At 33.4% G+C, this 15,863-nt stretch overlaps 1 long non-coding RNA gene across 1 annotated transcript in view; it reads right to left on the bottom strand.

Annotated features, from left to right (window-relative positions):
* Positions 1-15,863, bottom strand: part of LOC145682736 (uncharacterized) — a 444,150-nt gene that overhangs the window by 384,833 nt on the left and 43,454 nt on the right. Inside the window, exon 2 of the long non-coding RNA XR_014130951.1 lies at positions 4,083-4,155. This is a non-coding gene — a long non-coding RNA (uncharacterized LOC145682736). The remainder of the gene's footprint in view (positions 1-4,082; positions 4,156-15,863) is intronic.

Genomic DNA, 15,863 nt, shown 5'->3' with positions numbered 1-15,863 from the left:
TGGAGATTTAGCGGCGCATGAAAATAGGCAATTCAAATTTTAGAAGATCATCCTTTGTTTCTTACATGGGTATAAATTGCCTTCGGAGTAGAAAAAAATACAGAATTATGTGCTAATTAAATTTAAAATTTGAAGCTGTCGCAATACAGGCAATTGAAGTGTTTAAAAATTTTAAGATTTTTTCGTACAAATTGAAAATTTTTGAACATTTTGAAATGACCTTTCTTGGTTTATTTAAGTGATATACTATTTTGTCTGGTTGGACAAAAATGTACGAACTATTACGAAGTTCCAAGGTGCTGCACCGAAATTAAATATTTCAATATCAAAGGAACTTGGAACTAATAGTACTAGTTGTAATGTTAATGTTTGTAATTGTATCAGCTACATAAATATTTAAAAAAAATCAAGCTTGTAGGACAAAGGAAGAAAATTAAGAAAGAAATAAAGGAAAGAAATGTTTAAAATTTATTGGTTGAACTACTTGCTTCTACATAGATCCACTTCACGAACATTGCATAAAAAGAATCTTGAAAGAGGATCAAAAAAGACAGAAATATAGACTGACATAGAAACAATTAGGAAGAAATTCCTGGTATGTTAAATAGGGTTTGACAAATTTGAGTTGACTTGAGACAATAAGATTTGAGTTGAGATCTCACCTTTTTTCATATCAAATCTTTGTGGTCATTACAATGAAACAGCAAACAAAATTTCAACATGTTGTAACAAGTAAAAAGTTAACCTTTTACCTCGAGGTTCACAACTTTTTGTGTATATAGTAGTCAATGTAACATTGCTAAGTCAGTAAATATAATTTAATATATAGTAACAATTTCAAGATATACAAGGTTAGATATTTGATCTTTCACAATTTTTACCGTATGAGAATTGCTTTGTTTGGATACAGAATTATAATATGTAGTACTGTTTATGGGCTATACTAAATTAAATATTTTACTTTGATATCGAGGTCAAAACTTATGTTATATAGTAGTCGATGATACACTGACTAATGTGAAAACAGATTTTAAAGTGTTGTACCGTATAGGAAATTGTCACAGTCAAATACTTCACTTTAGACCTCTACACCAAATATATAAACTGAATTTTAATATGTTTCGTCCTTCACATCTGGTTTAATATTTGATCTTTGAGGTCGGCGTCCAATTTAGTTCTGAATTTTAATCTATTACACAAGTTATGTACGGTTAAATATTCGTCCTTTGACTTCCGACCTAGATAGTTCATGTCCAAAAGAGGCTCTTTAGAATGTAATATAGTCTAAGTTAAATAAATATATATTTAACGGGTTTGAGAAAAGAGGTCATAGCCTTTTATAAAGGCTGTATGCTTTTTGTTATGTTAAGTAAAGATTATAGTGCATTATGATAAAACGAGCGATAACTATTTATGAATACCATGTTTCTATATAACTTATTCGTAATAGAAGAGCTGCGAATCTGGTTCATTATTCCGGTATGATCCTCGGTTAACATTATAATCCTATCTATTCGACCTTGTTTCAAGAGGGTCGTCTTCTTATTTTGATGTTAGTACTTATATATTAATAGGCGTATGGTAGTGACTATGACATACCCACTACGTATTGAAATTATTTGAAAATTTTGAATGAGATAGTTGAAAATGTTTTATCATTTTTGATAAAACAATAAGGAAACTTTATCGTTATATGACATTATCAGTCTTACTCTAAATGGTACAAGAATGTGTGGATTTTTCATTATAGTTACGAATTTACAAGTATATACTACAGGTTATTTTTAATGGAAAAGCTAAATAGTTCCAATTTGTACTCGAAACACAAACATTTAATAGAAAAGCTAATAAATCGTCATTAGTTACAAAGTTTGAATCTTATTTGGTTGATTATTCTGGAGTTCAGCGTTCTTTATAGCCTGTAAGCTACATGAAACGAGTTGTATCGCCATTACAAGTTTTGCTTAATTAGTATTTAACATAAATGTATAATATACCGACGTTCAGTCTAGACGTCCATTTAAAATGTTATTATTAAAACAAACTTATGTCTTCGATTGATTCGTTAAATATATACACATATAAAAGTGATTTCTTGAATCATAATTATTTAAAGGAAATATCTATGCACTAAGGATAATATCATTAAAAACTGAAAAGAATAGACGATGATGTAATCGAACTGACCATATTACGATTACAGGTTTAGTTGTTAGCCTAAAAGCTAATATGAGCACACGTTGAGAGTTACGTCAGTTGAAATACAACTGACTTTAAAAGACAATGGCATTCAACTCTTTTTCTTCTTCTCTTTTCTCATTACAGCATGGATAGATCATTTCATTTGTTCGTTGTACCTGCTTCCATTGTTCTTTCAGCAACGAAGATAAAAACAAGAAAGCACATTCTTACCAGTATAGATACCCTAGTTTCGAATTACTTTATCATTATGTATTTCAATAAGACTCATGACCTGTTTGTAATATGTGATTATAGAACTCCTCACAGCGATCTGAATATTTCTATTGAAAACCGTGAATTAACTATGGTCTATTTTGCTCAGTCTCATAAACATCCTGTTACAGTAGGTGGTGTGAATATAAATTTCCTTGTAACTGATATCGATGATCAACTCAACCTATTCTTAAATACGTATTATTTAACACGAATGGTCAATGTACATACAAGAATAACTTATCATAGTCGTAACGTAATCGATCAATTACTTTATAACAAAAATATACATAAACAGCAAAGTTAGAGACATAAAGAGTGGTTTCTCGGATCATTAAGCTCAATTATTTCATTTCAATATTTTCATTGTACAAAAAGCTAATAAAAACACACTCGAAAGTCAAATCCGCATACACAAGAATTTTTAATGAAACGAATATCTCCCATTTCAATTTTCTACCTAATCATGAACGCTGTGAGGAAATATACAACAAATATCCTTAAAAGAAGCTTGTAAAATTTTCCATGACGCATACACTCGTTACTACAATGAGGCATTTCCTAGAGAACTTTGCCCAATTTCAATAACAAATAACAAATCTTGGATAGCTACAACAAGAAAAGTTTCTAGTAAGAACTTCCAATTTATCATATAAGGGAGTAGAGTTACTAAGTACCATGACAGGGTACTATATAAGCTATAAAAAACATAAAAATATCTTAAAATTGGCAAGAGCACGATATTACTCAGTACGCATAATAAAATCTGAAAATAAGAGCGCCAAATAAGACCGATAATAAGACCGATAATTAAACATGAAACATACTAAAGAACGAGTAATTGAAGAAAACATTGACATTGAATCAATTGGCAATCTTACTAGTGAACCATGTATTATTGCAATTCTTTTGAACAATCACTTAATGAATATTCAGAAAACTATAGGTTCTAATAGTCAACCTCATTCAGACCAATTATTTTTTAACAAAAAGTCAAATCAATTCCTTCTAACAAGCAAAAAATCAAAACAATCAAAAAATCAAGACTGTCTACATCTACGGAACATGAGTTTGAAAAAAAATATCCTTCTTTGCTGAGGGATAAACGAGAGCGCTTGGCAACCATCCACCGCTGGAATGGAAGTTATATTTAACCTCAAGTTCTCGCACGAAACGGTGTTTCTTCATTTAGCCCTTCTGACACAATTATGTGAATTTATCACGTTAGTAAATACCTTTCAATACATCTTAGCACATATTTTACTGTATAACATACTTTCATTTTAGGATTTCCAATCTTTGGTACTCTAAAGTATATTAGCGTTCTTTTACTAAATTTTGAGAAGGAAACAGTGGTGAGATGACTTCTGGAAAGGGTAAAGTGTAAAGAATGTATGGACAAAATCCTAAGAATAAAGTAAACCTTGGCAAAAGTTGAAAGACTAATAGCTAAATTCAGTAAAGCATGTTAATCAATTTTTCCTAATATGAAACAAAGTTTCAGTGGAGAATAATTACTATACATAATTTCAACATAAACTAATCCTAGTGATGACGTAATATAACTTATAATTATTTTTAATAATATTCAAGTTTTCTACTAAAAGAAATATAAAAAAATACATTACCAAATTCACGGAACGCTGGCAATAAGATAAAGCTTCTTCCACTCTATGTGCCAACTAAGCAAGTGATGTGTATCTGTAAGGCAATCAATGGTGTTACAAAACTAAATTACAAACAAGCTCAGTTCACACACAAATATTTTGAAAATAAGAAACAAAACAACCATTCAATTCTATTGTTACATATATTATAATTTACATTCCTGTAATGTATATTTTATTTTGTGATTATTTTGCAAATATTGTTTAATTAGAAAAAAAATATTTGATAACTCTTCTCTATAAACGAGAAATCCATTTAACAGAAAATGTTATATTCAATATTAAGAAAACTTGAAATGCAGATAAAAGATTTAGAAAACCAACGTCATCCTAGGCATGTTTCTTTTCTCGCACGAACAAGGATTTATAACCAGTAGTCCAGTGAATAATTATTTTTTGGTTGCATTAAGTGAGGTAGTATTAAGAAACTTCATAAACCTGTGTATTACGATAAACTAAATAGCATACTAAATTTGTATCCTATTCAGTTTTGCGCTGGTGCAACAATATTGGAAAAATGGGACCTAAACCAGAATCTTCCTAAAATAGCATGATAAAATATTTAAAAAACTCGGATCTTTTACATTATAGCTCAAAATACATTATTATCCAAAAGAAAGAGCATAAAATTTCCTGTAAATAAGGTTATTGCGAAATAAACACATATATGATTATATGCCACCGAAAATTCTCAGTACTGAATTATTTGGTATTAAAGAGATAAATCCAAAACTATCATACACACACAGAGACAAAAAAACAAAAAAACAGATAATTAACAAAAACAGTGACATTGTATGATTGTAAGCGGTAAAGCAGGTTACCAGTTATAGTAGCAATTACAAAAACCTATTTCCCAAAACAGATAACAATCTTATTATAATATGAACAAATTTAATAACAAGAAATACATATGAAATTGAAATAATATTCGACTTCACTTAAATCTGTTAAATACATCTCAACGGTAGGTAACAAGTAGTTTTAAGCTCTTTCTTCAAGGTTTTGTTTGACAAAGGACGAAAGGAGTAAAAATCCCCAGACCAAAGAACAATAAGGGTTGTTAAACTAATAAAATACTATATTCAAAGAAATTAATTTCTTTATGTGCTTTTGTGCTTCTTTTGGTAGTTAAAATTAACTGGTTACTTCAAATAGGTTAGCAAGCAGCTACCACAGCACTTAAATAGCTGTTAAGTTAAAAGATATGACCTTATTTAAAATTAATTCTCATTACTTTTCTTTTCTTGTCAAGACGATATCATATGAAATAGGAAATTTAAGTATAGTAGTATTCTAAAAGACTTAAATCTACCATACAAACCAGCGCAATCCACTCATTTTCTTTTCTTTCTTTTTTTCACTTTTTGCCTCTAAAATTTGATTTAAATAGAAGTTAGAAGATTTTAGTTGTTAGATTTCGTCAGAATTTCTATTAACTCATACTATGGATAAACCTCAGTCCTTCTTTCCACTAAGTTAACACAATTTCATTTCACTTCCCCATATTATCAAGTCGCAGCAAATTTAGAACAAACTACACCCAATTCATTTATTGGGAACAATACTTCGCTCCCTACCTGCATACTCCAGAGAAGCATACAGGCACAACCAGCGCCATGCAACGGAAAGTAAGAGACCTTCCAGGGAGAGACAACTCCAGGAAAACTGGCAAAACATTTAGAGCTATTTCTCTTATTGTCATTTAAAATGGAGATTTTATTAACAATATTTTGTAACAAAAAAGTTTATTATTCGACTGAACGCAACAAGGTCCTATACATTTTTTGAAGAATCAACAGCGTAGATGAAACACTCCTAGCAATCCGACATTTCTTCTTCCGTAAATACAATAAGGTAATTTTTAGTATCTCTCCCATACATTTTCTCTTCCCACATTTCATAATGCAAATTTCTCCAAATAACGCTTTGTCTATTTCCATACTCCAAGGCAATCATTTACATTTCTTCAAAATGATATTAGATTTTTCCTCCTTTTTATAATGTCTCTTCCTACCTGTTCATTACAATCTCTACTACCAGGCTCAGTCTGTAAGATATGCTTAGCAGCTCTTTTATACTCACCAATCATGCATACATATTATCCAATATCAGCGTTAGGGACTTCAACACTTTCTCCTTTTTTTTATTTACTTATAATGTTATTTTCCATGTATTTTCTATTCTTGTAAAGACGCACACTCTTTTAGTGCTTGGCAACATTACCTTTTCAACAATATTGACTAATATGGTTTATTCTTTTCTGTTTCCCATCTATAGCTTAAACCTCTAGTTAAATTCCAATCATTTCCTTATTTGTTTTGTTAATTTTATATTTCCAGTTACTATTTCGCTATTTCCACTTACTTCTTTCTACTCAGTCTATCCTTGTTTCTTTTCATTTTCTTCAAACTTTCTCTCTGTTTCACATCAAATTTTATTTTACCAATTTTCCAAATGTCTCATCACTTCTCTCACAAATGTAGAAAACTTGTCTTTAATTTCCAGTCTTTTTCAGTCCCTATCTTCTTCTCTTCCACTCCTTTAGTTCTCCTTATTATGTTGTCCCACGTGAGCTGTCTTTCTGCTTTCTTGATCAGCTTTTTATGTCTCACTGATTGATCCGAAGACCTGTTAGGATGTTGTTCTTTTGCACATACTTCCATACAAAAACTATGTTCTATCTCTTGGATATCTATTTCCTCCATCTGTCCTTCCACTTATCTATTTTCCTTCTCAGCATCAGAGGTACTTCAAATTCAGACTTGCATCCAAGATTATCCGTGGGAGGATTAAACATCCACTACTCAAATTTTTGGCTCCACACCAACTTGGATTAGGCATTCAATATGGTGCTGAAGTGGCAGCACATACAGCAGGTATCTATTACTCATACCATCACCAAAAACCCAAAGCTTTCTTAAAAATAGATTTTAGGAACGCATTCAATAGAATAGACAGGTATACATTGCTATCTGTCGTCAAACAAAAATTTCCTTCGATATATCTGTATGTACACCTAATCTATGCTGAAACCAGCAAGCTAGAATTTATATTACGGCAAAGATATAATCTTATCAGAAAGAGGAGTTAAACCAGGTGATCCTTTAGGTCCAGCATTATTTGCCGTAACATTGCAACCTATAGTCAATAATATCAAGACAGACTTAAATATCTGGTACCTCGATGATGGTGCAATAGCTGGAGATCGAGATATTGTATTAAATACATCGAAAACGATCAACACACAGGCAGCTACAATTGGTCTGCAACTAAGTTTCTCGAAATGCGAAATCAGCTTTCTTGAAACTACAAATGACCAAAGGCGCACACTGTTTTCGTCAAACAACCAAGTAGCTCCAGGTATCCAATTCATGTCGCCATCAAACGGTTTCCTCCTTGGAGCTGCTTCCTCAGCTGAAACAATGAGAACTCTATTAACTGAAAAGATTAACCAGTTACAAATATATTTCTCACAGATATCATCAATATCTGCTCATTCTGCCATTTACTTACTAAGAACATGTTTTTCCATCCCAAGATTATTATATATCCTGCGATGTTCACCTTCATGGAATGAAGAGGATTTATTAGAAAGATATGAAAACCGTATAAAATCTGTTTTGGTGTATATCTTAAATTGTGTCCTTGAGGATAGCACATGGCTTGAGGTATCACTCCCAATTGATCATGTTAGATTAGCCTTTCGAAGAGCCTTAGATTTGGCTATTCCCACCTTCTTGGCATCATTCTACGGCTCTCAATGTCTACAAAAATCACATCTCCAACAGATTAGCAATCTCCACTTGGATTCTGAAGTTCAAGATTGCTCGTCCACATGGTCGTTGTTGATGGCCTCCGATTTATGCGACTTCAGTTTCAGGGCTAAACAATCCACATGGGAAGAACTATCTATCAAATAATCAAATTTTTCATTTTTACTACAGTCTTCCGACAACCCAGAAGACAAGGCCAGACTGATAACTGCATCGTCCATTGAGGTAGGTACTTGGCTCAAAGCTTTGCCCTTACGTCCTCTAGCCCTTCACCTAAATAATGAATCTTTTAGAATATGAATTGCGTTAAGACTGTGAGCAGATATTTGCGAACCCGATAAATAACAACCCGATTCTGTTGACAAAAAAAGGTCTTTTTAAAAAGCACACATAGACATCCTCGACACTCGAACTACAACGACATCATTGTGAGAGCACTCATCTCGGCAGATTTACCGGCAATAAGGGAGCCAAATGGCTGTAGTAGAACAGATGGAAAAAGAACAGATGGAATATCCTTAATTCATTGGAAGAAAGGTAAAGCCTTAATTTGGGACTTCTCATGCACAGACACTTTTGCACCTTCCAACCTTCCTTTCTCTTCAATCCAGGAGGGCAATGCAGCAGGTCGGAAAGAGATAGAGAAAAGAAGAAAATACAACCTTATGGAAAAATACCAATTCTTACCAGCTGCAGTTGAATCCGGTGGCTCGTAGGGAAGGGAAGACCTAAATCTCATAAAGAAATTAGGGAAACGCATCATACAGTTATCCGGTAAAGAAAGAGCAACCAGCTTCCTAATCCAAAGAATAAGCATGGCGGTGCAAAGAGGTGATGTGGCTTCCATACTACGAACCGTACCTCCTGGTAAAGCCCTGCAGGAGATATTCTTACTTTAAAAAAAAGAGTAATGTGTGCAGATTGTTGCATACTAATTATTTTTCGTTTCAAATGAGCGAAGTGAAGGATGTTTTTTTTATTGAGAAAAACAGAAACCGTCCTGATGATTTGCATACAAACTGAAACAGATATAAAATACAGGAGAAAGAAGGCACATAATAAATATTACCAATTAGACACCGGACACGTCTCGGGAGGGAAGTCATGTCCTTAAAGATAAAAGTTTTGTCATATCAAACTGAGAGAAGAAATGTTACTAACTGATTTTGTATATGTTCTCAACAGTCAGAAAAGGAGAAAATTTTACGACTGTTTCTTTGAAACAATACCACGTTATTCTTTACAGTCGTAATTTACCTTACGAACCGCATTTGGTTGACACCTTTAATTTATTTTGGTCATATTTAGATAGTTGAACGATACTAATATATACAGTGCACTAGATAATAAATATACTGAAATTCACAGGTTTTCTTTATTTTTTCGATTATGCAGCTTGGAGTTATAAACATAAATATACGTAGCTACTTTCCTCTTACAAAGCCTCATATGTATGTTTTATAGCACTCCAATTTAAAAATATACAAATATGATTTTTGTACGATACAAATCCACAACTATATAAATTTGTACGATTGCAGATAAGTATCTGGGATTGAAGAAGTTAACTTAAAAATATCGAAATACTGCTAAACATGAACTTACTAATGTAATAAAATTATCGAGAAATCATAATATTGTGATACTGAAACGTACCGAAATATTGAGATAACGAAATAATTAATACATCGATTTTAAAAGTTTTCGATACTTAAAAATATCTATGAATCCACATATTGAAATATCGCACAGCTGTAGGTGGGACCTGTCACCATGAATTTTCTTTTAACCACTTTTAGTCTTCGAGGATGTGGTTTCCCCGTAAATTTTGTAAGATTTCATCACTTTGAAAGTCAACTGAATGTTGTTATTCACGACACTCAACACACTTACCACCTTCACCACGCTCACAGCATAGAGCCGAGATTTATTAATATGCCCTCTTTAGAAATTAGACCTAACGTATTTTACTTGATATCAGTTTGCTTGATACAAGCACACTGCTATTCTACTGAGACTCACAGAATAAGTATTTAGCCCTATCATCTTCAGCAACAATCACAATCTGCACTCGCTGCCTGTCCCTTCCCAACCCAGATATCTTAGGTCTTTCCAATTACATATTTGAATTAATTGAACAAATCCGTAAAAGGCCAATTGGTGAAATACGTTTGTGAGCTTTTTATTTGTTAAAGTTTAAAATAAATATTTAGAATATTATTATCTTTAGACTAAACAGTTGTTTCACAAAAGAAGGTAATAAAATAATGTGATTCTTGGAACATTGTATGTACTTATGTATGAATCTGTTATTTGCAAATATACTTGTAAGGCTTCAAACTAAGACCATTATAGCATACCTTTAAGCATATATTTAATTTAAGGTCTTGTGCAAATGAATAAGCTTTCCTTTCAGACACTGGTCGCAAACGTTTTTATCTGGTGCAACAGAAATTCGAACTACGTGTGCAGATATAAACAATAATTGTATCCCGATACGATCATGTGCTGTGTATATGTTTTAGGCTAGCCTCCGTTAGATGCATATGTCACAATCTTTGTTTGTGTTCCCACCCTTCCTTGCAGTATGAGTTTTGAACATATGCATAAACGTTCCTCCAATTACGACCAACAAATCCGCTGATATCAAAACACCTTCTCCTTTACTTATTTCATGTGACAGGTACGTTACTGGGAGTTGGCGCGACTGCGCAAATGAAATTTCCGAGGCTATATCTGTACCAACAAAAACTCTGCCCATTTACTTGTGTGTTTATTTCCCCGCACATCTCACACCTCTTTCCACTTACCTTAGTTTCTTCATCCCGTATGCAGGGCAGTACCAATAGATGCGGTATGCGCCATACGTGTTTATTTAAAGTCTGAGACCATCAGGAGGCAGCTAATTCGGCAGAGCATACACACGGTTTACACACATTCTCACATTTTTCTATAATTATTGGGAACTTCCCAAAATTCGACCAGGAGGCCCAGGTGGTTTTTAACGGAGTGTTTGCACGCTTAAAAATTGATTTGTAGCGGAAAATGTCCCAACAATTTTTCTGGTCAGAACTGGTAAGGTGTTAAACCATATTCAGGTACCAACAAGGATAGGAATGCGGGAACATAGTTTCAAGGAACACTTAGTGGCGCATGCGCAAATTGTTCCAGGTTCATGCTCCAGCTTCGAGTCAAGTTCCAGTTCCAGTACACTCATTCTCACATTTTTCTATAATTATTGGGATCTTCCCAAAATTCGGCCAGGAGGCCCAAGTGGTTTCAACGGAGTTCCTCCAGGCTTAAAAATTGACGGTAGCGGAAAATGTCTCAACAATTTTCCCGGTCAGAACTGGTAAGGTGTTAAACCATATTCAGGTACCAACAAGGATATGAATGCGTGAACATACACAAACTAGGTTTACATAACTAAATTCAGTAAAGCGTATTAATCAAATTTTCCTGATATAGAACAGTTTCACTGTAGGATAATTACTATATATAATTTCAACATAAACTAATCCTAGTGATGACGTAATGGAACTTTTAATTATTTTTAATAATATTCAAGTTTTCTACTAAAAGAAATATAAAAAATGCATTACCAAAATCACGAAACGCTGGAAATAATATAAAAAGCTTCTTCCAATTTATGTGCCAACTAAGCAACTGATGTGTTTCTGTAAGGCATTCAATGGTGTTACAAAACTAAATTACAAACAAGCTCACTTCACACACAAATATTTTGAAAATTCGAAACAAAACAACCATTCAATTCTATTCTTACATTTTTTGTAATTTACATTTCTGCAATGTAAATTATATTTTGTGAGTACTTTGCGAATCTTGTTTAATTAGAAGAAAATATTTGATAACTCTTCTCTGTAAACGAGAAATCTATTTAACAGAAAATTTTATATTCAGTATTAAGAAAACTTAAAATGCAGATCAAAGATTTAGAAAACCAAAATCAACCTAGGCATGTTTCTTTTCTCCCAAGAACAAGGATTTTAAACCAGTTGTCTAGTGAATAACTAGCTTTTGGTTGCAATAAGTGAGGTAGTTTTAAAAACTTGATAAACCTGTGTATTACGATAATATAAATAGCATACTAAATTTGTATCCTATTCAGTTTTGCGCTGGTGCAACAATCTTGGTAAAATGGGGCCTAAACCAAAATCCTCCTAAAATAGCGTGATAAAATTTTTAAAAAATCGGATCCCTTACATTATAGCTCAAAGTACATTACTATACAAAAGAAAGAGCATAAAATTTGCTATAAATAAGGTTGTTGCGGAATAAACACACATATAGAATTATATGCCAACGAAAATTCTCAGTACTGAATTATTTGGTATTAAAGAGATAAATCCAAAACTATCATACACACACAGAGACAAAAAAAAAAAAAAAAAAAAAACAGAAACTTAACGGAAACAGTGACCTTCTATGATTGTAAGCGGTATAGCAGGTCACCAGTTATAGTGGCAATTACAACAACCTATTTCACAAAAGGGATAACAAACTTTATTATAATACGAAAAAAAATCAATAACAAGAAGTACATATGAAATTGATATATCCCCAGATCCAAGAACAATAAGGGTTGTTAAACTCATAAAATACTATATTTAAAGCAATGAATTTCTTTATGTGATTTTGTGCATCTTTTAGTAGATAAAATTAACTGGTTACTTCAAATAGGTTAGCAAGCAGCAACCTTAGCTCTTAAATAGCTGTTAAGTCAAAAGATATGACCTAAGTATAATAGTATTCTAAGGAGACTTAAATCTACCAAACAAACCAGCACGAACCACTCATTTATTTAGAAAGAATACTAATTTAGTGGATAGATTTGGCCAGAATCTTCTTAACCGATACTATGGATAAATCTCAGTTCTTCTTTCCACTAAGTTAACACAATTTCAGTTCACTTCCCCATATTATCAATTCTCAGCAAATTTAGAACGAACTACACCCAATTCATTTATTTGGAACAATACTTCGCTCCCTACCTGCATACTCTAGAGGAGCATACAGGCACAACCAGCGCCATGCAACGGAAAGTATGAGACCTTCCAGGGATAGATAACTCCAGGACAACTGGCAAAACATTTAGAGCTATTTCTCTTATTGTCATTTAAAATGGAGATTTTATTAACAATATTTTGTAACAAAAATGTTTACTATTTGACTAAACGCAACAAGGTCCTATACAGTATTTGAAGAATCAATAGTTTAGATGAAACACACCTAGGAATACGACATTTCTTCTTCCGTAAATACAATAAAGTAATTTTTAGTATCTCTCTCATACATTTTCTCTTCCCATATTTCTTAATATGCTAGGCTATTTTACATTTCCTTATCAAAATCATTTTCCCTCTATACTCCTTTTATTCATTCACAATTTATCTCATGTCCCGCTTCTTATATATATTGCGTTCCTTAGTCTTTGTAGTCTTAACTCAGTGATATAGCATCCAGCTTTGGTGTTTGGGGGTCCGTCGTTTGACCCGAGTTTGCGCGTAGTGGACTTTGTTGTGGAGAATAGCCGTGTGTGTAGGTTTTCCTGGTGTTCTCCCGTTTCTTCCAATTATCCATTCCAAACTCGATTCATTTCACATCCCTGGTGTTCTTCAGCCTAGCCTGCGAAACTGTGCGACGTAAAATTTTAAAAAAAATCATTTCATTTTTTTTATTTTTAGTGTAGCATCATCTAGTCTTTTGTACTAAATTCTTTCCTCTTTCCCCTACGTACTTCATCTAGCATCTAGCACTCGTTACAATTAACTTGGTACATTATTCCATCCTCTTTTGATCTTGTCTTCCCTTCTCTCGTCTTTCCTTTTTTCTATCAGTAACTATATTATCGTCATTCCTTCTTCTCTATAAGTTGTGATTTCTTCCTTCTTTAACGTTTTTTCAGTGTCTCCGTTTTATCGCATAAACTTTCATTTCCAAACCATTCTCTCCTTCATTCTTCACATCTTCCTCTTTTCTATTTTTTAAAGCTTCTCTTCAGTATCTGTTTCCCTTTAGTAGCTGGCATGGTATTTCTGTGTCAGCTTTCTTTGTTTCTTTCTTCCTCGCTATCTATATTTTTATCCCTCTTTCTCATGTCCAGTATAAAATTCTTCTCCCTCCTTATGCCTACGTCTCTCTTCTTAGGAAGTATATCTCAGAATTGGATTCTTTCCTGTACCTAGTTTTCTCGAATTTTCCTCCAATTTTCTCTAATATCATGTCCATGAAGTTGATTTTTTATTTCTCCGTCCATTTACATTTCTAGCCTATTTTTTTCTGTCCTTAATTGTTTTAGCAAATTTCTCGAAATGGCGCTTAGTCTATTTTAATATTCCAAGGCAATCATTTACATTTCTTCAAAATGTTATTAGATTTTTCCTCCTCCTTATACCTTCTCTTCCTACCTGTTCATTACAATCTCTACTACAAGGCTCAGTCTCTAAGCTCAGTCTCACAAATGTAGATAACTTGTCTTCAATTTTCACTCTTTTTCAGTCCCTTTCTGACTGTATTCCACACATTTAGTTCTCCTAATTATGGAGTCCCCCGTGAGCTGCTTTTCTGCTCCCTTCGTTAGCTTTTTATGTCTCACTGATTGATCCGAAGACCTGTTGGCATGGTGTTCTCCTCCACATACTTCCTTATAAACACTATGTGCTATCTCTTGGATATCTGTTTCCTCCATCTGTCCCTCCACTTATATGTTCTCCTTCTCAGCATCAGAGTTACTTCAAATTCTGACTTGCATCCAAGATAATCTGTGGGAGTATTAAACATCCACTACTCAAATTTTTGGCTCCACACCAACTTGGAGTAGGCATTCAACATGGTGCTGAATCGGCAGCACATACAGCGCGTATCTATTACTCATACTATCACCAAAAACCCAAAGCTTTCTTAAAATATATTTTAGGAACGAATTCAATGAAATAGACAGGTGTACTATGCTATCTATCGTCAAAGAAAGTTTTCCTTCGATATACCCCTATGTACACCAAATCTATGGTGAAGCCAGCAAGCTACAATTTATATTATGGCAAAGATATTATCTTATTAGAAAGAGGAGTTCAACAAGGCAATCCTTTAGTTCCAGCCCTATTATTTGCCCTAATATTGCAGCCTATAGTCAATAATATCAAGACAGACATAAACATCTGGTACCTCGATGATGGTGCAATACCTGTTGATCCGGCTGTTGTATTAAATACATTTTAAATGATCAACACACAGACAGCTACAATTGGTCTGCAACTAAATTTGCAGAAATGTGAAATCAGCTTTCTTGAAACTACAAGTGAACAAAATGGCACACTATTTTCGTCAAACAACCAAGTAGCTCCAGGTATCCGATTCATGTCGCCATCAAACGCTTTCCTCCTTGGAACTCCTCCCTGAGCTGAAACAATGTGAACTCTATTAACTGAGAAGATTAACCAGTTACACATGTATTTCTAACATCTATCATAAATATCTGCTCATTCTGCCTTTTACTTACTAAGAACATCAGTTTCCAACCCAAGATTATTATATTTCCTGCGATGTTCACCTTCATGGAAAGAAGAGGATTTATGAGAAAGATATGACAACAGTATAAAATCTGGTTTGGAATCTATCATAAATTGTGTCCTTCAGGATAGCACATGGCTTGAGGGATTTCTCCCAGATAATGTTGATGGACTATTTATTCGAAGAGCCTTAGATTTGGCTATTCCCGCCTTCTTGGCATCATTCTACGGATCTCAATGTCTAATAAAATCACTTCTTCAACAGAACAACAATCTTCACTGGGATTCTGAAGTTCAAGATTGCTTGTCCACATGGTCATTTTTGGTGGGCTCCGATTTATCCGACTTCAGTTTCAGGGCTAAACAATCCACATAGGACGAACCTATCATACAACCACATTTTTCATTTTTACTACAGTCTTCCGACAAAACAGAAA

This window comes from Thermobia domestica, chromosome 4 (assembly GCF_964235325.1).
Source record: "Thermobia domestica chromosome 4, izTheDome1.hap1.1, whole genome shotgun sequence".
In the NCBI taxonomy this organism is placed as follows: domain Eukaryota; kingdom Metazoa; phylum Arthropoda; class Insecta; order Zygentoma; family Lepismatidae; genus Thermobia; species Thermobia domestica.
Note: the sequence above shows the minus strand (reverse complement) of the source record. Positions and strands in the feature narration are given on the sequence as shown.